Source organism: Phaenicophaeus curvirostris, chromosome 4 (genome assembly GCF_032191515.1).
Source record: "Phaenicophaeus curvirostris isolate KB17595 chromosome 4, BPBGC_Pcur_1.0, whole genome shotgun sequence".
NCBI classification, from domain to species: domain Eukaryota; kingdom Metazoa; phylum Chordata; class Aves; order Cuculiformes; family Cuculidae; genus Phaenicophaeus; species Phaenicophaeus curvirostris.
Genome location: NC_091395.1, coordinates 37,182,755 through 37,204,647, shown reverse-complemented (window position 1 = coordinate 37,204,647; position 21,893 = coordinate 37,182,755). Strand labels below are relative to the sequence as shown.

Genomic DNA, 21,893 nt, shown 5'->3' with positions numbered 1-21,893 from the left:
ATGCATAGTGAAGCACATAACAACAGAACAAGCATTTTTTCTGGTCTTTCCAACCGCTTGCACATAAGGGATTTCTAAAGCCAGATATGAATCTATGTAGTCAGAAAAACTAATCTGTTTTCTGTCTTGATGGCCTTAAACCAAGGCACATGTAATAAAAAAAGCGCAAATTCTAAAATAAAATTTCAGGTCATGCTTACACTGAATACAAAACATAATGCAAAATTAACATTACCCAGCTGTTCTCGAGTCTCTAAAATTTATCTCAGCCCTGAAAGATATCAATGTTATTGTACAGCCATCAACCCAAATGGTGCAAACCACAGACAAGAAATGGTCATTCTCAGAGTGACCCAACTCCAAAGAAAAACATGAAGTCATGTTTATATGTTTGCAATCTTCACATAAGATGGGAGCTTTACAGAGAATCTTTAATACATGGAGTAAACCACAGTGCTCTGTGACATTAAACAATGCAGACTGAAACCAAGCACCATGAGGGATCAGTCTCATTATCATGACATATTTTAGGAAATGGTTCTCTTCAGGCTTTCAGTCTATCTACATGGAACTGCAGTCTACCTGCATGCAGTCTATCGCACGGCTATTTTGCAAGTACAATAGTTTCTGAAAGGAGCTGCTTGCAGCAGGCACAAATCGGCACAGAACAGAACAAAGCTATCATTGCTAACCAAGACCGCTATATCTTTAAACAAATATCTTATGACACTAGGGTATATTGAGAATCCTAGCATATTTTCTGATAATTAGAGAAAGTCTCATCATATTGAAATCTTATTTCACTACATCCAGAATTTTATCTCCACTTTGGTGCTGTCTAAACCAGCCACCTGATCCTTTGAAGAGGAAGAGAATGCTAACACTGATCAACTAATCTACAGACAACTTGGTGGTTGTTTAAACAATTCTGCTGAATTTTTTTCCAATGAAAAATGACATTTTGTAAGTTACAGTCTATTGAAAGAAAATTAAAAAAAAACCACCATTTTTTTCTGAAAGAAATATGACATTATATTCTGAAAAAACAGTCTGTACAACAAATGTATTGCATTGTAGACAAAATATTTACAATAATAATGCACATTGTTTTTCCATATGGAAAATAAGGACCTCTCAAGACAAAAAGCAAAATGAGTATGGACAATTAGAGATGCTGATCAGTAATCTGTTGTAATTGTGCTTGTTAATCATAAAGCATGAAAGGTATTTGAACTAACTAGATGTGCTGATTATCAGCCCTATTGCCTACAGCTGAAAAGAACTGTCAAATATAATCAACAGTTAAGCTTTCTGCCACTGCATCTGAGACTCTGAAACAATTATTACCCCTGATAATGGCATCACTGTTCTCTACTATTTGACAAATTCATGAAACTGCTTAAACTGTCAGTGACATCAGTACTTGGTCAGAAAGAGTCTGAAAATAATGCACCAGTAGCTGAGGCATTAAAAGAAAAAAAACCCAAACCCAAGCCCAGTATTTTGTTATTTTAAGAAATAATCAAATGTCTACTGATAATAGTTTTGAAGATACACTAGTAAGCGCAGTAAGAGGTATTAATAGTGTGAAATTATGTCAATTTTCCACACAGACTCATGTCTTCTTTGTCAAAAGATTTTTAATGTAATTTTCTAGTTACTATTCACATAGCCCTATATTTTATGTTACTGAACTTCAATTCCATGCATGTTTCTCTTCTGCCTTTTGAGGTCCAAGCTCTTAAAAGAATTTTGTATTTCTGAAAACACAGTGGTAATTGCAAATCACAGTGATATCTGAATTTTGGTGGTCACATGAAAGTAGTAAAATACTTCCAGGTCTTCCTTCAACAAAGATCACCGTTAAGATCAATATGGCACTATTGAGGCCTGAAAAACCATTATTATATTGGGCCAGATGGATCACTTGGCCATTTAGGTAGTTTTTAAAGATACAGGCATTGACAGTCACAAAAGAATCAACTGTGGTCAAAACCCCATGTGCTTTTGCTATCACTATGCTGAGCTCATAATGACGTTGCTTCTCCATCTGCATGGCTCACTGTCTCATTTTCAAGATGCTGACATTGCACCTCAATGACTTGCAAACTACAGCAAAATCCTGTTAAGTAAGGTGAAGCCAATGCACAGCAAATGCGTGGAGACAAAGACTACTGGATTTAATAGCAGGTACCAACACCAAGAAAATTTACTTGCAGAGAAGCAGGTCCAAGCTTAAGAGCTTCTCCACAGATCTGTTTTCATTAAACAAACAGAAATCTTGGTTCTGTTTAGTGGAGCTTTGTTACTGATTTCAGAAAGACCAGTTTTCCCTTCAATGAATGTGAAAAAGCTTACTACTCTATTATATAAAGGCCACCCCTTCCTCCTTGTTTGACTGTTGTAATTTAAAGGTTATATGTACCTATTGCATGAATACCTGAGTGGACTTGGCATTTTATTCAGGTGTTGCTGTCTGTTTGTATTAAAAATGGACCTAATCAACATATGTTTCTACTTTAAGAGCCAAGATTATTATTTCTTAATATGAAAGCTATCTACATTGAAAATGTAGGCTGATTTAGTCTCAGTTAATATTGAATTCTTGTTTTATCAACAAAAAAAAATTTCTATGGCTGTTCACAAATTAATAAACGTTGGTAACTATAATGAAGAATAAATATAACATAATCCTATAACATACTGTACACAAAACAGAGTACCTTTATAATAATTTAAAGTCAGTCCTGGAAGACTAATTTATGGTTTTATTGTTTTAAGTAGGACTGCATGTAGTAAGTACTTTGAAAAGGTCATTAAGTATAGAGAATAATTTTATTTAAATAATACTATACAGAAATTACTAAATTACAGTACTAGATCAGCAGGAAATTGCTTTAAATAGTATCTGACGACCAAAATGTGACCAATGTGGAGCTTTCTTGATTTAACTCGATATAACATCTGTGCAAACTTGACTTACAAGCTTAGTTGTCACCTATAATGTTAAGACACTTCTAAGTTTGGGGTTTGGGTGTTCTGGTCTTTGGGTTTAACAATTCCTACTGTAGCCCGTAGAACACAAATCCAGAATGGATTAAGGATTTTATTTTAACCACAGACAGGGACAAAGAACAGCAGGCCCTATACATGTCCCTTTGCCACAGTGTTACAGACCAGCACCTCAACAGATGTGGTGAAACAGGCTATGAGTGTTCCTGGTCCTCTTCAATAGAAAGACTATTTAGTTCACATTTATTTCAATTTCATGTTTAAATCTTATTAAGGTAAAGGCATCTGACTTTGTGCAGAACCAGCTGAAGAGCATAGTATTTATTCTGTTGGCTCAGACCTGAGAGCAGCAGCAGGCAGCACACACGTTCAAAGCATCACCACTAATTCTGCAGCGATTATAGGCCTGCAGGGTCTGCAAAAAGGTTATACCCACTTTTAAGCTTTTGCCACAGTTGACTAAAGACTTGTTAAAGGACAAGTTGCAGGACATGTCCTTTGTTGCAGGACATGATGTAGCATGGCCAGCAGTTGCTATTACGGTAATCTAGGTAAAACTTCTGTGTAAAGAAATTCAGTACACTCCAACTAGTAATTTCTGAAATTAGCTAGTAAGTTGAGCTGTAGAAAGATTTCTTTTTAAAAGAATTACATTGAACCCTATCATTTCCAAGTTCATATGAGAAGCTACAATCAGAACAAGCTTGCCACCATACCCCAAAACATTTAATTTGCAATTTAGAATGGTATTAAACATCATTGTTTAAGCCTCAGAATATAAAAATAAGACAGAAAAACTCATTAAAGCTTTAAATTTTGTAAGAAACAGTTTTTCTGTACAGGCTAAGAAAAAAAAATTAATACTATGGAACAGAATTTGTTTTTATTATCTTCCAGATACTCGAAGCTAAATCAGTGAATTTTGCTGTTGATGCCTCAAGACATCCTATACGGTATTTTGGTCAATGCCATTAAATAAGAAAGTAAGTGGACAGATTCATAAGCAGAAGCATGACTTAGCAATCAAGTTAAAATAACACCTACTGATGTAGGGCAGGGTAGGGTATTTCAGTTGGAAGGGACCTACAATGATCATTTAGTCCAACTGCCTGACCAAGTCAGGGCTGACCAAAAGCTAAAGCATGTTGTTAAGGGCATTGTCCAAATGCCTCATAAACACTGACAGACTTGGGACATTGACCACCTCTCTAGGAAGCCTGTTCCACGATTTGACCACACTTATGGCAAAGAAATGCTTCCTTATGTCCAGTCTAAACCTCTGCATCTTTGAACTATTCCTATGCACCCTATCACGGGATACCAGGGAGAAGAGATCAGCAGGTCTCTCTCCACATCCCCTTCTCAGGAATCTGTAGAGAGTAATGAGGTTGCTGCTCAGCCACCTCCTCTCAAAACTAGACAAATCCAAAGTCCTTAGTCACTCCTCATAGCACATGCCTTCCAACTCTTACAATCACTTTGCTGCCCTTCTCTGGGTGTATGCAAGGACCTTCACATCCTTCTTAAATCATGGGGTCCAGAACTGCATACAGTACTTAAGTCGAGGCCACAGCAACGGTGAATACAGTGGGATAATCACCTCTTTTGACCAGTTGGTTGTACTGTGTTTGATGCACCCCAGGATGCGGTTTGCCCTCTTGGCTGCCATGGCAGTGCTGACTCCTATCGAGGCTTCTGTCAACCAGCACCCTCAGATCCCTTTCTGCAGGGCTACTCTCCAGCCACTCCTCTACTCATTTATACTTCAGCCTGGCATTACTTAGCATAACTGTTTCTTTCAATACGAGTCAGCATCAGGGAACTATGTCCAAATAATGACATTAAACTAAAAAATACTCCCCCTACCACCATAACATTGCTGCATGAAATATCTGATGTAAGGAAATAGCTTACTAAAATAAAATAAATGACTACTGAATGTCTAGTCACTGCTTTAAGCCCTAATATGCAAGAAAGTTATGCAGGTATCTTAGTTGGAATTATTAAACAAGGAATCAGAAACCATGACATTTTCAAAAGATGTTGACATCAACCACTTGTGATGTAGGCAACAGTTCCTCTGACTATTCAGTCACTCAATACTGTTGACAGTCAGAAGAGATTTTCCGAGGATACAGGCTGTGATAATGGCCTGCAGGAGAGCAATTCACACGAACTCTCCAAAACCTCTCCGAAAGGTGGTCAGCTAGGTATATTAGGTATCTGGATTCTATTTGTTTCTCATTTACACACAGAAAAAAATAGGCAAGCCCTTCAGCAGAGGTGAGGAATGTAAATATATGGTTGAATCTAATATATAAAAACCAGGGTATTCCTCTCCACTCTTCTTTCTACACAAGAAAGCCAAGCACCTGCCTAAGGGGAACAAAACTGCCTTCCCAAGCCAAAGGTATAATTAAAGAATCATCATCTTGCTATTCACAGTTTTTGGTTGTTATTTTTTTTACCCTTCCCCACTCCTAAGCTGTTTCTTTCTCTAGTCCATCACGTTCTGAAGTGTCAAGAGCTAATGAGCCACACATGTTTTAAGATTTTCTTGCACAACACTTAATAGGTTGACCCATTTGATCACTTTGGTCTCAAAAAGTTTTCTGTGAACTTAAATATTTGTCACTATGTCAAAAATTCTATACCAAAATACCTTTTACAATTCTCATACTGTTACTGACTGAATTTTGTTCTGGAGAAAAATAGTATGTATTCTTATTATGAAAAACATCAAAACTTAAAAAATTTTTTTAGAGAAAGGTAAGATGCAGAATATTTTAATCTAAATTAATTGATCAACATTTATGCAATTGCTACAAAGAAAAGAAATGTAGATATACATAATTTTTGAGACCACATATAACCATTTTCCCTTATAGCACTGGAAAAAGCAAGGAAATAGAGTCTTTTGGACAACATCCATCTTCATATGATCTCATATTTCACTGATTGAGTATATTTAAAGTTTAAAAAATGCAGTTAACACTGACAAACTGACAGCAAAAATTAAGATATTGGCAATAATCACTATTACAAACCGCAAAGATTTTAACTTCTTTACTTTTGGATTCCCTTCTACCTTAGAATATTCATTTATATGTTAGTGCCTTGAAAATCTTACACTCAATATTTTCTGTTTGTTATACTACAAAGATCACAATAGGCAGACAAATTTTGTTTTCATAGTTACTCTCAGGATTCTACTGCAAAAAGGACTTTCAATCATTAAGAATTATGTTGAGGAGTATTTGTAATTTTTGACAGGAAATTTTTATTCACTTTTTATTTTGTGTAACAGAATGACTTGCACCTGCCTCCACATGATACGCTGGAACAAACTGCTCAATTATATAGGATAAGGCTTACTATATTTCAAATTTTTAGAATTCTATTCTTTATCTACCCCAAAACTATGGGACTGAAAAAAGAATATCAGACCATATCTGAGGAAAAGTATTATCTCTGACTAGGTCATTTTATGTTCAGCTATCCCAGAAGATTGTACAAGTCAAGTCTTATGTCATTAAGCTGAAAGCATCTGGGATGCACCAGACTCATTGCATATGCTGTGCAACTGATCTGCACACAATCATTGGCTTAGTGCTTAAAAAATGCATGGCAATGCCATCAATCTCTTTGCAAATGCCTTCTTAATGGATACATGCATTTCTATTTCCATTATGGAAGTCCTAAAATGGCCAAAGGGGCTTACAAATTTACCTTCAATCTTTATGACATTGGGCCTCACTTTATTACAAGTGTTTGGGAGAGACTTAAGTTACTTCAAATAATGTCAACAAACTAAAATATCAAAATAACCAACTGAAGATACTTACAGCTTTTGATACAAAAATACTTCTAACTATATTTCAGTAGACTTTATAGCTGGTGGACAATTCTTCTTGAATTCAGCAAAGCCAAATGATTCAATCTTTAATAATTTTCTTTTTAACTTTCTTTCCTAATGTTATTAATCCTTTTCTTTTCTATGAATTCCACACTCTGACCCAACGACCAATTAAACTGTCAGAACATCCCAACTTACTTGGATATACTTGTACCAACTCTGTTTTTCTTTTTTGCCTAGACTCAAATAGGGTGCAACAGAATAACGAAGAATCTAATTTTATTACTATACTTTTTCGTATTACTTAATTTGACAGGTGATAAGAGCAAGTCCTGCTGTTTTTTTCTAGAATTTGCAAGGGACAAAAATACTACCAACAAGTTGTTCCTTATTTCTTACGTTTGAAACTTTTTGCTTTATCTCTTCTTAAAGAGTAGAAAGAGTAATTCTATTTTCTTTGTTTTTCTGAGCTGCAGCAGTACTATGTTCTCTGTTAAAACCGTATGCTCTTTTTGCATTCCTGCTTCTGAAGTTAAACCTTTAGAAAGAAGGTAAATAAATAATACAGTGTATTAGTGGCCTCTGAGTCATCTTTTAATCCTCTTAAACTGTGCATACAGAAATACTACAGAGGGTGAGCAACTTCAAATGCTGACCTTAAAAGAAAACTAGACTACAAAAATTAAGATACCTATGAGACATAGTAAAATGTGTTATAAATTTGCTTAGAACTTTCATCTACACCTAAACTGAGATAAGAAGACAATACTGCTGAAAAGACAAAACAGAACAAAACCATCTTAATCACTTTGTTTCCCCTAAAGCTGGGTTTACAACTCTCTTTTTAAATGTTTCATGATCTCCTGGCACTAAGAATCTCAGGAATTTATAACAGACCTCTATCCTAACAGGATCAATAATGCAAACAGTTTTGACAAGAAATATTATTCAATATATATCAATGCAGAATTTCCTCTGATTTGCCTTCTACTATTATCAATGGTAAATACAAGATTGGGGTTTTTTCCCCACAAAAAAAAAATTCAGCACTAGTAAATCATAATACAAACCTGTTTTTAAAAGCCACTTTGGGGGTAGTTATGTTTTAAATCTGAAAGCTTTTCATTTAGCATTCAGGCTATTACAAAGGTGCCACTGAGCTCATGAGCCAAAGCTTACAATTTGATACTGAACAATTGCTGATGCTTGCATGCAAGGTGCCTGTAACACTTGATCATGCAGTATCAGCAGGAACAACAGTTAAAACAGATGCCATAGTTAATTTCATGGATCTTCGTGTCTTCAGGGAAGATTTTTCATTTTCCATTAAGATTATAATGTTTTATTTAGAGGATTTCTGATGTATCAAATAGCCTGCATCTGGGATATAAAATTATGATATCAAGACCAAAATAAATTTAATATTGCACTTTGTGAAGCAGATAAAAAGCAACACATTTGGGTAATTATGATAACTGGAGCAAAAGAATATCTAATTCCTTTATTAATTTATGTTTTCATAATGCTGATTCATCAAGAGTACAGAAAAAATTATAATTTTTTATTTACAAATTGAAAATCTGCCTTGGTAGTAAAAATATATCACCTGAAACAGATTTAGATCATGCTTGTACTACTGCATATTTGTTAACCTTTCTTCCCAAGACTTAGAGTAAAGCTATAGTAACCTACATGGAAAGTCAAAGCTGGCTGCATTTGGAGAAAGTCGTAAAATGACAGTTAGGCATGAACAATGAGGCTGGGTTTTTCTGAAGCAAGAGGAAGATATATTTTCAAACAAAAACATTTAGTAGTATACAAGGATTGCCCTGGAGAGAAGTCACATTGTTAAATATCAATTCAGCGCTGCATCATCTTTTCAAGATTTTGGAAATTACCACAGCTTGAAATTAGTAGGATAATCAGATGATGTGAATATGGCCTAAGCATCATCATACTTTCACTGCACAGATAAACGTTTTCAGTGCATTACTGAATACATATTAGTCATATAAACTGTTTCACCAGTGCCTCAGGACATAACACCAAGCAACCAAAAGAACAATGGGTCTCAATCGCAAAAAAGAGCTCAAATATTTATGCAAAGAAAGTAGAAGTGAAAGAGTAAATCATATTTTTCTTCTGTCTGTATGCTGAGCAGAAATGCAAAAGTTTTTTTAGTGCAAATTTGTACTTTTATACATAAGAACTGATCACATTTTCATTACTGGAAGAGGTAATTGTGTAACCAAATACCATGGGAAGTGCTCCCTTGTATAGTAACTAATTGGCATATTTGCCTAAAGTTATCTCAAGTAGACATTAGTTTTCATGACAGGTCAGGTTCAAAAGCTAAATGTTTAAGTTTTTGCCTGAGATCTAACATGAATCTTAAGAAAAAAAAAAAAGTAACGAAACCCAATTCAGAAACTGGTATCTTATCAGTGTCATTTCAGTGTCATAACTTCAGAAACATTAACAATAGCTGTCAAAGACAGACTTTTAAAGAACTTTAATATTTTAAAGATAATATCAGAATACTACCAGCTATTGAAACAGTGTCTTCAGAAAAGTGAATCTGCAACTACTTAGCATGTGGCATAGATAACACAGTTGAAGTTGTGAAGGAAACAGGTAATTAAACCGTTAAAGATTCAATTACTGTTATTGGGAATTGGTTGCAAATAGGATATCACATGTTCTTTAAATACCACTGGGTTTACATCCTACTTGAAGACAACTCAGTAAAGCTCACTGATCTAAAACTCCTTTAGATCACTTATGAACCATCAGATGTCCATCCCTGATTTTCCTAAGGATCTCAATTAGCTTTACAATCCAATAAGCTCTGATATAATTACAGGACAAAGTAACTTATCAGTAGATTATACGATTGTCACAACATGTTTTACCTTCCAAAAATAAGCAGGAGGGGCTAATAAACTCATTTAAAATAATTACCTGATGAAATATTTTTCTAGCAGTTATCTCCCACTGAGAAGCAACGAAACACTTTTAAACGTAACTTGATGATGATATAAAAATAGTACCAGTAAAAAACACTACCATCACCACCAGTACTTGAGACAGAAGATGAGCAGCATCCTCTTAGCTTATTCATACATTGCATGAACAGAAAGATAATGCTGATCCAGATAATTAGCATGTGATCTACATCTCATTGGTTATTTATTCTCAATAGAACTACTGTGACACACTTCTAAAGCCTTTAATGTATCATAAGACTGGCAAGGCCTCTTAACTTACATAATTAAGGCAATTATAGCCATTATAATCAAATGTAACACCATTTTAATGGTCTGGACTACATTTAAGCTTCCAGCTTTCTAATCCATAAAAGCTGGTTGGCAGAGAGCAAAAGAAGACAAGAAACACACCTGAAAAAATCCATGTTCCCATAACTATCTAAAATAGTTTAATTAGAGTTTGTTGTGTTACACAACCTACAATCCCAACTATCTGGATGCTTTGGGGACTCTAGGACTTAAATTGTTGTGAATTGTTTAATGACCTCGGTTAAAATTAATGATTATCAAACATAAATTAAACAGCATTAATTATCTTCTTTCATCATAATGGCTTGCCTAACTCCCTTAAAATTGCTGAGGCATACACAAATCCACAGGATAATACACTGAAGTTAACATTTTCACCTCCTTTAAAGACATATTTACCATGAGATTTTGGTAACTTTCCCCCCCACACTAAACAAGGGGAGAACAAGAGGGAAATAAAAAAATGAGGCTAATCAAAACTTTCATAATAAATCAATGTAAAGCAATCTCCTTTAGAAAAGTGTTTTCCTCTGTGAGAAGTATATTAATACTTACAGGAGTAAGAAAACAACTCTGAATGACCAACTATTCAACTTGTACATATTGAGTCTTTACCTAAAAAGAACCAGAGCGCCCAAACGGCCCTGAGTGTCTGAAGGGTCCCACAGCAACCAAGGATTAAAGAGCAGTCAATGCATACTAATTGCATTGTCTATTCCACGTGTGTAATTTCACTCTCACATACCTATTTGTATAGAACCAACCTGCTTTGTTTGAGACAAATTTTGGGAGTTTACTCCAAAATTGCTCCCAATGCACAGGATGCTCCCTGTGCTCAAAAATACACACCCGTTTGCAGAGCCTCAGCTGGCAAAGGAATGTATGCCCTTGGTGTCCTGTGATAAAAATACTCACACAGGGAGCAGAGATGCAGCACTCCCATTATTTTAGACACTTAAAAATTAAAAACTCTGTATTTTTAACACGGGGCAGATCACCCACCCAAATGCCCGTTTGTTGGTTAACAGAAGAAACACGAGAAGAACTTCTCAAAATGCAGCCCACCACAGCAGGCTAGAACTGCCTTCTATAGCCTTGACATCTGAGGTATTTTCCATTTAAACATAAATCTGGGGACATAATATACCAGAATTTAACAAAATGCTGTAAATTTGAGTATCCAAAGCTGTCAGAAGCAACCATAAAAAGTGGAAGGACTTGGAAATAACAAAGCAGCCCAAAGTAAAAGAAAAGAGAAAGTGGCTGTAGGAAAGACTGCTGTTACCAAGAGGCTTGGAACCGTGAGCCAAGATCTGTTTCCAGTTATAGGTATGCAATATTCCAGCTTTCCCTTTAGTACTATAGCTCTTTGTAATATTGACAACAAGCACTTAGTTAACAAGCCTTTCTAAGGATTTCACTTAATCCTTGCAAGAATAAAATTTTCACAGCATTCTTGAATATATTTTCCCATGTTACGGAGGTCATTTTTCATAAACGGCATAAACAAGTTTCTTGCATTCTTGTCTTTTTCTAATATAAACTGTACTACTATGGAATAGACATCTCCCCTTAATCCCCAGCTTCTTCCTTCTAACAGTCAAGTTTCAACGGAATTTTGATTTTCTCTGTAATTATGACTTAATTTTAGAGAATTAAAGAAATACCAATCACTGTACAAGCAATTTTTTTTAACAGTATCAGCTCCACTTTGATTGCACTTCATAGTACACCTTTTATGGGAATGTCTCTGCCTCACTGCTTTACTTGCATTTCTGGTATCAGTTCTTCTGTGCGAGACATCCATTTCTATCCCTTGTTCCCAAATATTTTAACTTCTGTAAGAACAGCAAACAAAAGAATAATGTCTTCTTAGTCAAAAGATCACCTATTAATGACTACGCAATTCTAGTTATCTTTTTTTGAACTACAAAAGTGTTTAAAAATAAAACTGAACACGTTCTGCTCCATGCAAAAGAAGTTTGAAAACACAGGAGAATCTCCTGCATTTGAAGTACAAATGACAAACAGTCACCTCTAGAGGCTAACAATAGGTTACACATCTACATGGCCACTTCCCCAGGCTTTCAAACAGAGTCACAAGACCCGGTGTGTATCTCACACATTTGGCTGTTTAGTCTTAGCCATCTGACTAAAACTGTGTGTCTTCAAAGCTTCTCATCTGCTAAGTTCAGGTGTGCTTTTCCATATTACATACGGACAAGACCCAGCAAGCAGCCTATTTCACTCCTAGCCTTTCCCTGGATTCCAGGCTAAGTAAGCCTGGCTATGTCCTGTGCACTGGCTAAGCCCCAAAATAAATGACAAGGGGACAAGTGGATTGTTTGCATGCAGTTCAGGTACCTCTTCTTATTCCAAACACGTTCTCTGTCATTTTACAACACATCAGACTGCTACTAATCACACTACATTAAGATTACTACTAATTATGATGAAGAAATCTCTTTTTAGAAATTCTTAACATGGAGTGTGATTAATGAAAGAAGATACTGCTGACAATTTTACTTGGTTCAGTATCACTCAAGTGGAAAAAAAAATCTGTTTAAGAATCTAAAAAGTAATGCAGAAAATATATTAACATTGAAAGAATAACCAATAAAATTGGCTCAATTAAATTTCTTGTTTTTACACAAACACAGTAGTGAATATTAAATAAGTGCATTTTACAAATACAATAATACAGTGCCAGCAAATTCCCTTTCTGCCACATGATAGATGTGAATATAATTTAGAGATACAAATGAATCCTTGCTAGGATTATTAGTCTGCTACCTTAGAAAAAAACCTAACATTTACAAAACAGAGATACTAAAGCAATAAAATCTGATTAAACTATATCACTTCCAATTAAATATCAAATAAAAATTACCTATAATTCACCTTAAATGCAAGAGACAGAAAAAAAGACATTCTTAATGAATTAACCTGAATGGATTTCAAAGCATAAAAATTTACAATGCAGCAATTTTCATTTTACCTTGAAATAGTTTCTATTTAAACATAGCCTATACTTACAGCTCAACATTACTGTAAATGTATGAAATGAATTAAACAGAGTGAAGAACAATATTTTAGCTTGCATGCCTGGACAAATACAATTCTAAGATGAACAGCTTTGTGATTTAAAAGTGAATACTATCAAGTGAAGTATAAGAAACAATAAAAGCAAAATAGATATTCACTGCTAGATCAATACCCTCTAAAGAACTAAAACGGATATACAGCAATACATCTTAGTTCTGTAGCATCTTTAAAATCACAAAAGGTTACAGAAACATTAGTAAAGTCACTTCAGACATTACTAGAGAAAGCATATCTATAGATAATATCTATTCCTCTTACAAGGAAACTTGTCACAGTACTAGAACCTATTTACATTTAAATCACAGCCATGATTCACATTGATACCACTAGTAAAGGCAAGAGCAGAAATAATAGTCCAGGTATGATTTTTGTGGTCAGACCAGTGACTTCAATCTCAAAGAGTGCACACCAAAACAGATGAGACAAATTCCTGGGCTTGAGTGCTTCCACCGATAGTTGTGTACTTGTATTTCAGGGTTCATCTAAGGACTATTTTGAGAAAAATCAGCAAAACTCTCTAATGAAAAGGAAGCAACTAAAAAACCCAGAGATTTTCACTTAATAGAATTGCAGTAGCAATTATGTAACAAAATATTTTATTGAATCATAAATATATGGGTAAGAAAAACAGTAGACTAGAAAAATGACAATTACCTACCATAAATTTAACATTTAATAAAATGCTCCTACTGTCTATACTCCCAAACTACTGAGATGGCCTTCTTCCATTTACTGTGCATATATTTCAGAGAAAGCTAACAACAGGGAGTAATTTCTCCACGATGAAAATGAGCAAGTGTACTCTTTATACTTCTTTTTATAGGCAAGCATGGCAGTGTAATATTAGATACTATAATTAGATCTTTTGGTAAATATTTTAAAACATATTGAGATATTTGTAAATAAATCCCAACAACACTATAACATAACAGTAGTTTTCTTTGGTGGGTTACTTCAGTTTTATTTGAGTTTTTAAAGTTAAATTTTATCCATGATCACAAAGCATTAACTTCATCTTATAGGCAGGAATTTTGTTTTGGGTACAGATTTTATTCTATTGATGTCCTGGAGTTAATCTTGCATAAGAGAAAGTGGGAATTACAAAATATTGCTATGCGTCCTTGAAAGGTAATAATAAAGGGTAGAGACTAAGAAGTTAACACAAAAGTTATTTTTATCCCTAAATCTCTGTATTTACTAAGTATGGAAAACATTCAGTGTTCTCTTCGAAAACAAACAAAATAAAAGCTCTTTTTTTGGCATCTGTACCTGTACTATATGAAGAGTGGCTGAGGTCATGTATTGAGAAGATGCTGCTATGTAAATAAAATAAGAGGATTTAGGAGAGTGCTGTCATTTGTTTAAAAAGAATCCCCAAATCTGTTTTTCAAGCACTGATGCATACAGAAGAATGAAACAGAATCCACAGTGCCTTTAATCCTACTGTTGCATTATCCACAGCTCTTCATAGCAATTAACAATTCAGCAGTATTCAGTATAAAATCGGGTGCAGCTGAGAGAGCAGCTACGTTCTGTGATTAAATTATTTCAGATACTCTAACTGAAAATACCTTCAGCATGGAATATTGCCTTTTCACTTCCTTTTGGCAAAAGCTTAGACTCAAGGAGTATGACATTTACAGCAGTTTCCTATGTCACCTATGTATTTCCTACGTCACCTCACATGATCAGAAAAAGAGAAGCCCTTTTTCATGAATAGAAGTCTACTTCTAATTTTGGTGAAAATATCAAGTGAGCTCTTACTGCAGGATTTAGTAGAAATGAACTAAATCGAGAGCAAATTCTTCAGTTTCAGTAGATAATGAAAACGGATATTTAATATTTTACCCATATGTTATAGATTTTTCCATCTAAATAGCAGGACCTTCAACTGATTCTGAGCTTTTGGGTGTGACTGCATGTCCCAGCTGCATTTTGACTCTGTGTCACCACAGAATCCCAACCCTATTTCCATGAAGAAGATATCCAAAAACATAATCCAGGAGGATGCTGTAGCATACATTAGTCAAATCTTTGAAAGACTGTTTGGGAGAGCAGGACCTTGGGCATGTCAGCACACATCTGTCCCAGTGTTAGCATGGCTTAAGAGGGTCATAAAATACAGGCGCTCTGTTAGACTTCTTGGATTTAAGGATGATCAAAATTTCCCAGTGTATGTACTCTAGAGTAGAGCAAACTCAAGCCAACTGACAATGGATTGCTTTGACCACAGTTAAAGCTGTCACCCATAGTCATCTGCTGCCCTGGCATCCAAAACAAATATAGTGAGCATATTCCTTTGGACTCATATACCTAGTGGAATTTTGTCATCTGCACTGCCACATGTCTCATATTAGCGCACTGTGGCAAAGAAAAGATACATAACCCAGTTATTTGGACCAGGCAAGAAAAAAAGATAACCAAAACACTCCAGCAACACTATCTTGTGTACTGAAGATTTTAATTGTTATTAATATCTTACGCTTTTTTTTTATTTAGTTGATAAGCCTCTATATAACCTATATACAAGTATTGGAGAAACAGAAGGTAATGTCTGCAATGATGCAATGAGTGTGGCATTGTTTAAGGCAGAGTGAATAATTTCTTTCTGAATGGCCACGAAATAACTTTATCTCAAACTGACATATTCCTTTCTGTCATTATTGTACAGTTTTTGACAGATGTTAAATGCTACAGTTGAAAATAGAGAAGGATGTTGTCTGGGACTTCCCCTTTTTTTTTTTTTCCTGGAAAGTGGTGTATAAAATCAGTCTACCAACCTCTACTTTCCTAAGAAATATTTAGCAATCTAATATCATTATTTGTCTATATCTCAACTAGTAATATAAGTGCACACCTAGTAAGAAAAGAAATCCAATAAAATATTAAGAAGGGAAACAAGGTACATTTCATGCAGAAGGAGATTACAGATTAATCCAAACCCTGGCTCATGACAGTCCCACCTTGACTTCTCAACCAGTATTCAATATAAGCCAGAATTGCCTTTTCAGTCAGTTAAAAAATGTAAGGTATTATACTTTGAATATATATATATATATCTAAGCCTCAAGTGTACTCCATTAAATGACATATAAGAAGTAAACACAGCTAAAATTTAATGTCCTTATTTCTAAGATGTACTCCACAGACTGCCTTATTTCTTCATGTAGAAAAAACAGACAACATGGGTCTTGACAAATTCCATGACAATTAAGTAACAGTATAAAAATGACTTTAATTTGTGCATCTTTTTTTCCCTTGTAATGTCTTGAATTAATATTTTTTGGTTACTAAAACTCGGAAGGATTATGCTGTTGGCATTCATTCCTTCTTCAGAATTAACAAAACCATTCAATAAAATTGGCTTTCTAGACCCTGCAAGATAGCTACAAAGTAAGAATCATATGTAATTTGCAAACTAAGGCAAATAAATGTGAAAATATATAAGCAAGTGAAGATGTTTCAGTCATTTAATGCAAAAAAAAGTTTGATAAATATTGATTTTCTCTCTTTTTGTTATTTTCCCCCTAACTAATTACAGCTTAAGCCACACACATCAAAAATAGAATTCTGACTTTATTTGGTGTAGCACGTACTCAGGTGTTTACACTTAGTAAACTTCTAATCAAGCTTATTGCTATATAATAAGCTCCTTGTTAAACTTTTGTAAAATTAACAAAAGACTACAGTTAGTAGGAGAGGTTAATAATGTGTAAGACTATGCAACGGGTCAGACACATTTTCAGGTTAATTTCTTTATGACGAGAAAGGCCAAAGTCACTGAACAAAGTTGACAATCACCAAAGTAGAAAGGATTGTGTAACTTTTACATTAGCTTTTTTTTTTCACTTGCCTTTTTTATTCATGCTGAAAGAGAGAGAAGAATACAAAAACTTTCCATTATACATCTAGAGGTTTTTTTTCGTTAAAAACACCACTAAGCATATCTTTATTCATTAAAGGTATTTAGCAGAACTTTTTAATTACATCATATTAAGTGCAGGGCAGAAGCAACTTCTGCTGCTTTGTGAATGAGTATCATTTCAATATATACTCAAAACATATAATATGTAACAGGCTTCAAGTCAATATTTCACGTTAAGTAAATGGATTGTAAACACTTATTTGAGAATATGAGTACACTGTAAGAGAGAGATACATTTTACATTTTGTTAAAAAAGCAAAATAATAAAAGCAACGCTACTGAACCACAAAGTGAGACAATGCTTCTGGGACCATGCCAAGGTATCGCTAAGTTTGTTAAGCAATTGCAATGGTTGTTAATGATGTTCATTAACATCAAAAGAAGCTCACGCACCTGAGAAAAGCATTTTGAATACATTGACATGCAAAATAAAACACTATTGCAAAACAGATAGTTCACTTGTGACTACAGTTTGTTCAACTTTATGTTCTTGTTGTTTTCCACTCATTATTAAGCATTAAGATTACAAAATAAAATATTTACTTTCCTCTAACAGGATAGTAGAATTCCTGTACCAAATCAGTAAAGAACCTGAAAGAACTCTCCCACAACCTTATTCTTTTAATCAGATTTTAAAAATCCTAATTTTCTTTGAGGAATGATGGCAATATATATTTATGTTAAATACATTTGTCCATTTAAAGGTCTATTCACAGGTTTCAAATTAAATCAGTACACATCAAACATAAATCAGCACTGGACTAGAAAACTGGAAATTAAATTGAAATAAAATTTACACTTTCTTAAATGTTGACTGGGAAAGGACACAGCTGAATAAAAGGATAAGTTAAATATAGAAAAATGTGCCAAAATGATAGAAGAGCACTCAATAAAACTAATTTTGTTCTAAGCCCCACACTTTTTTAAGGAAACAAATTACATTAAGTAAAATGAAAATCTGTTAACAAGACAAGAAAACATTCTGAAAGAAAAGACTTATCTCCTTCACCTCTATTTCTCTATTATTAAGTCATCGATTTTTTTCCTGAAGAAATTTTCCTGTTAATATTTTAATCTCAAGTTGGCTGAAATTAAACATGATTTAAATAAAGTTAAAAAGCCAGCTGCTAAGAGCTTTGCAATGCACTTTAAATTTCAGAAGAAGTAGATGTAGGTTGGTAAATTGGACATTCCTAAAAAAATGTAGCAAAAAATGTGCTATTGCAGTAGATGAAAAAATAGTTTTAAATGGGAACGCTAATGGGTGGTACGTAAGTCTGAGTGTGTGTCTGTGAATATACAAAATTAAACTTTTGAACCCTCAAGCATGAGGCTGCTACTTGCTAGCTTAAATCAGTATGGTCTGGTGTAAATTTTGATAAAACAGAAAGGGCATTTCATGAATCCTCCATTAAATAAAGAGACAGAACTAACAACTAGGATGCTCATCGAACATTGTGCCTCTGCACATAGAATACTTATAATGGGAAAACATAAATGCTGGTGATGGTGCGGGTAGTAGGGACTGAAAGGGTGGGTCCTGGAAGAAAAATGGCTTCCCAGAAAGAAGCAGGGGTACCTGAAAGAAGACACTGACGATCCTGACTGTTTGAAAGATATTGGAAGTGAGGAGACATGGAGATCAGAGACATGCACACAGATGAAGGCTGCAGGACTCCCAGGGACCACAGCCAGTAACACCTGAGATAAATAACTGCATGCAGCGGCACAGCAGAAACCAACATGATTTTCTGTCTGACTGTCCCAGGTCAGCATGATTGGGTAGTGCTGGGTTGGATGGTGAGAGAGTGAGGGAGATGAAACCACATAGGGTAAAAGCTCTAATCTCAGCAGTTCTTAAGCAAATGACAGTATGTGCTACAGGTTCTCATTCTCTCTGAATTGGTTCTAACAGTTAACATAGACTAAACTTCACTGCAGATGGTAGGTCTACAAGGTCCTCTTTGTTTTAGATAGTTGAATATGAATATGCCATGCTTCATACCCAAAGAAAAGCAGAAAATGTATTGATTTAGTACTTGTTTCTTGGGCAGTTGGGGATGAGTGGGAAGATGGGTGATCTCAATTACCAGAAGGTAAAACAGACAAGGTGTGCAGAGGTTAATAGTGTTAAAGGTTAATAGGACTTTGCACATCCTTAAAAATGAGTAAAAATTCTGCACTGACTGATCTCATCTCCTTATCCCAGTGACACAGTTGGTAAGCCTACATTTTGCATCATGCATATTTGTTCAAATCCATCAGACTGAAGAGCAGGACTAACAAAAATACTGTCCTCTGCGACAGGCAAGGCACAGGGCTCATTCTGCTTCAGAGCAAAAGGATCATAAGTACCACCTGGAGCAAAAACAAGTGCCTAGACAATGCCAAGGGGACAGAAGCCTCTGAAGACTTGTAAAATGTGCAGCATCACAGAAGCCCTCCTTGTTTTGGTTCCATATAACCACTGGAACAGACTCAGAAAAGCTTAGGAAACTATGGACTTGCAGATTCCAGCTCAGTGGAATCCTGACATTCACAACTGTGCAAGCCAGTATGACCTGGATACTTCAAATACTGACACATATTTGAAAAGGAGATAAGGGCATGAGGTAATAACTATGCCTGGAAAATAAGACAGGGTACTATAAGTGCTTCCTTACTTGTCCCTTAACATCTTCTCTGTAGTAGTGATGCTTCCCTTTCATTCTGATTTACTTTCTTTTTCATTCTGCTTCTATGCTACTCCCTAATCCACCCCTTTCTTTCATACTGCCCATCTTCATTTATATCTGACTTTCTATGATCTTTTCCTCTAACACTGACTGCCTCACATGCTTTTCAGATTTCCCCAGTATTTTATGGCAGCACACCATTTGTTTTTCTTTTGTTTCCTTTCTTTTCACTTTTTAAAATTTACTGGAGCACCTGCTGTAGTTTATAGCTTACATGATGCTCACTGCTTTCTTTAAACTGAAACAAAAATAAGACAAGAGAAGATCTTCATTTTACTGGGTCCCTTTTTTGCTTGTATGTTTTGTTTTGTTTTATTACCAACATACACATCTAGCTCAAGCTCTTAGCCTTTTCATTTTTTGATTCAAGGTAGCAGCTCCTGCACATTGGTCAGTTTCAATGTTACTGAATGTATCACTAAAATGAGGTGTTTTCACAGAAACCACAACACCCGAGCATGTCTCACACATTCATCAGAGAGTTGGATTAGATGCACATCAGGGTTCGCTTTCAACCAAGACTTCCCTATGATTTTATAATTAGGTTCATACACATTTTAAGAAGCCAATCTGTTTTTCTCAATATTGCTTTAATTTTCCTTCTCAGAGGTGTATGGAGCTCCACACTGAGACTAATTTGGGGAAGTTCATAGACGTGCATTGCTCCGTAGATACCCCCAAATTCAGGAGAATTTATCAGTCTGGGAAAAAACGTAAAACTCTCTTAGATATGGGATGTATTTCAGGAAACCCTCACTTAAGTTATCCCTGAAACTGGAGCACTAATTTTACTTTGCCACTTCGGCTTCATCAAATTTCTAATCAACTAACATGTTTAGGCTGGACATTAGGAAAAAATTCTTCACAGAAAGGGTCATTGGGAAGTGGAACAGGCTGCCCAGGGAGGTGGTTGATTCACCTTCCCTGGAGGTGTTTAAGGCACAGGTGGACGAGGTGCTAAGGGGCACGGTTTAGTGTTTGATAAGAATGGTTGGACGCGATGATCCGGTGGGTCTCTTCCAACCTGGTTATTCTATGATTCTATGATTCTATATACAGAACTTAAAAAAACTTTAACAGAGTTCCATCTAAAGGAAATAACTGTATTCTTACAAGAAAAGTTATAAAAAATTTTGCATTCTGTTACAATAACTCATTATCTTAACTTCATTTCATGGTCACTGTTACGCAAATATCCCCACTTCTATGCTGGAGATGCAGAAATTGTTCCTAGTGAAAACTGCAATCGCATTAAGTCTTATCAAAGAGGTCACATCAATCATATAAGACTGGATCCTCCAGTGTTTTTGAGTCAGGCTGGCAACGTGAGCAGATGACAGATTATTTACAGTCACAAGATGAAACTGTAAATTAATGCTTTAAAAAGCCTCACAGCTGTATCATTTTGCAGAGGAGTTGTAGCATAGGGAATATTTAATTACACATATTCAATTTATATTTAACTACACAATCAATTATATTGCCCAAGACAAAAAAAATGACCTAAAGGAGTGTTTCAGAGAAGTCTTTTAATTAATTTGTATGCCTACACACAGCTTGACGTTTGCAGTGGTCATCTCTATTCATTGTTAAAGGAACATACATTCATTTTTTGAACTAGGGAAAAAAAGTGTTGTGGCAGTAGCTTGGCAAATTCAGGTCCATGGTAGCCTAAAACCTTATGCTAGGATGGCTCTCCATTCAGGAGCACCAAAGATGATACCTTGTTTTGTTTAACAACAACCTTCCAAAGTCACTTGGGAGTCACTGAACTACAAATAGGCTTAGCCACACTTTTTTTTCTGCAGCTACACCAATAGCTAAGACACAGTGAAAAGCAACTGTATTTTTCATCTGCGTAATCTCTAAAGGGAAGCTGATTTATTCTTATCTACTTTTCAAACAAAGAACTCACTTTTATATGACAGCCTTTACTAACAGTTCCATAGTTTTAAGTGCAACTG

At 35.1% G+C, this 21,893-nt stretch overlaps 1 protein-coding gene across 1 annotated transcript in view; it reads right to left on the bottom strand.

Annotated features, from left to right (window-relative positions):
• SPOCK3 (SPARC (osteonectin), cwcv and kazal like domains proteoglycan 3) overlaps positions 1-21,893 on the bottom strand; it is a 171,729-nt gene that overhangs the window by 34,773 nt on the left and 115,063 nt on the right. The gene's annotated exons all lie outside the window — the stretch shown is intronic.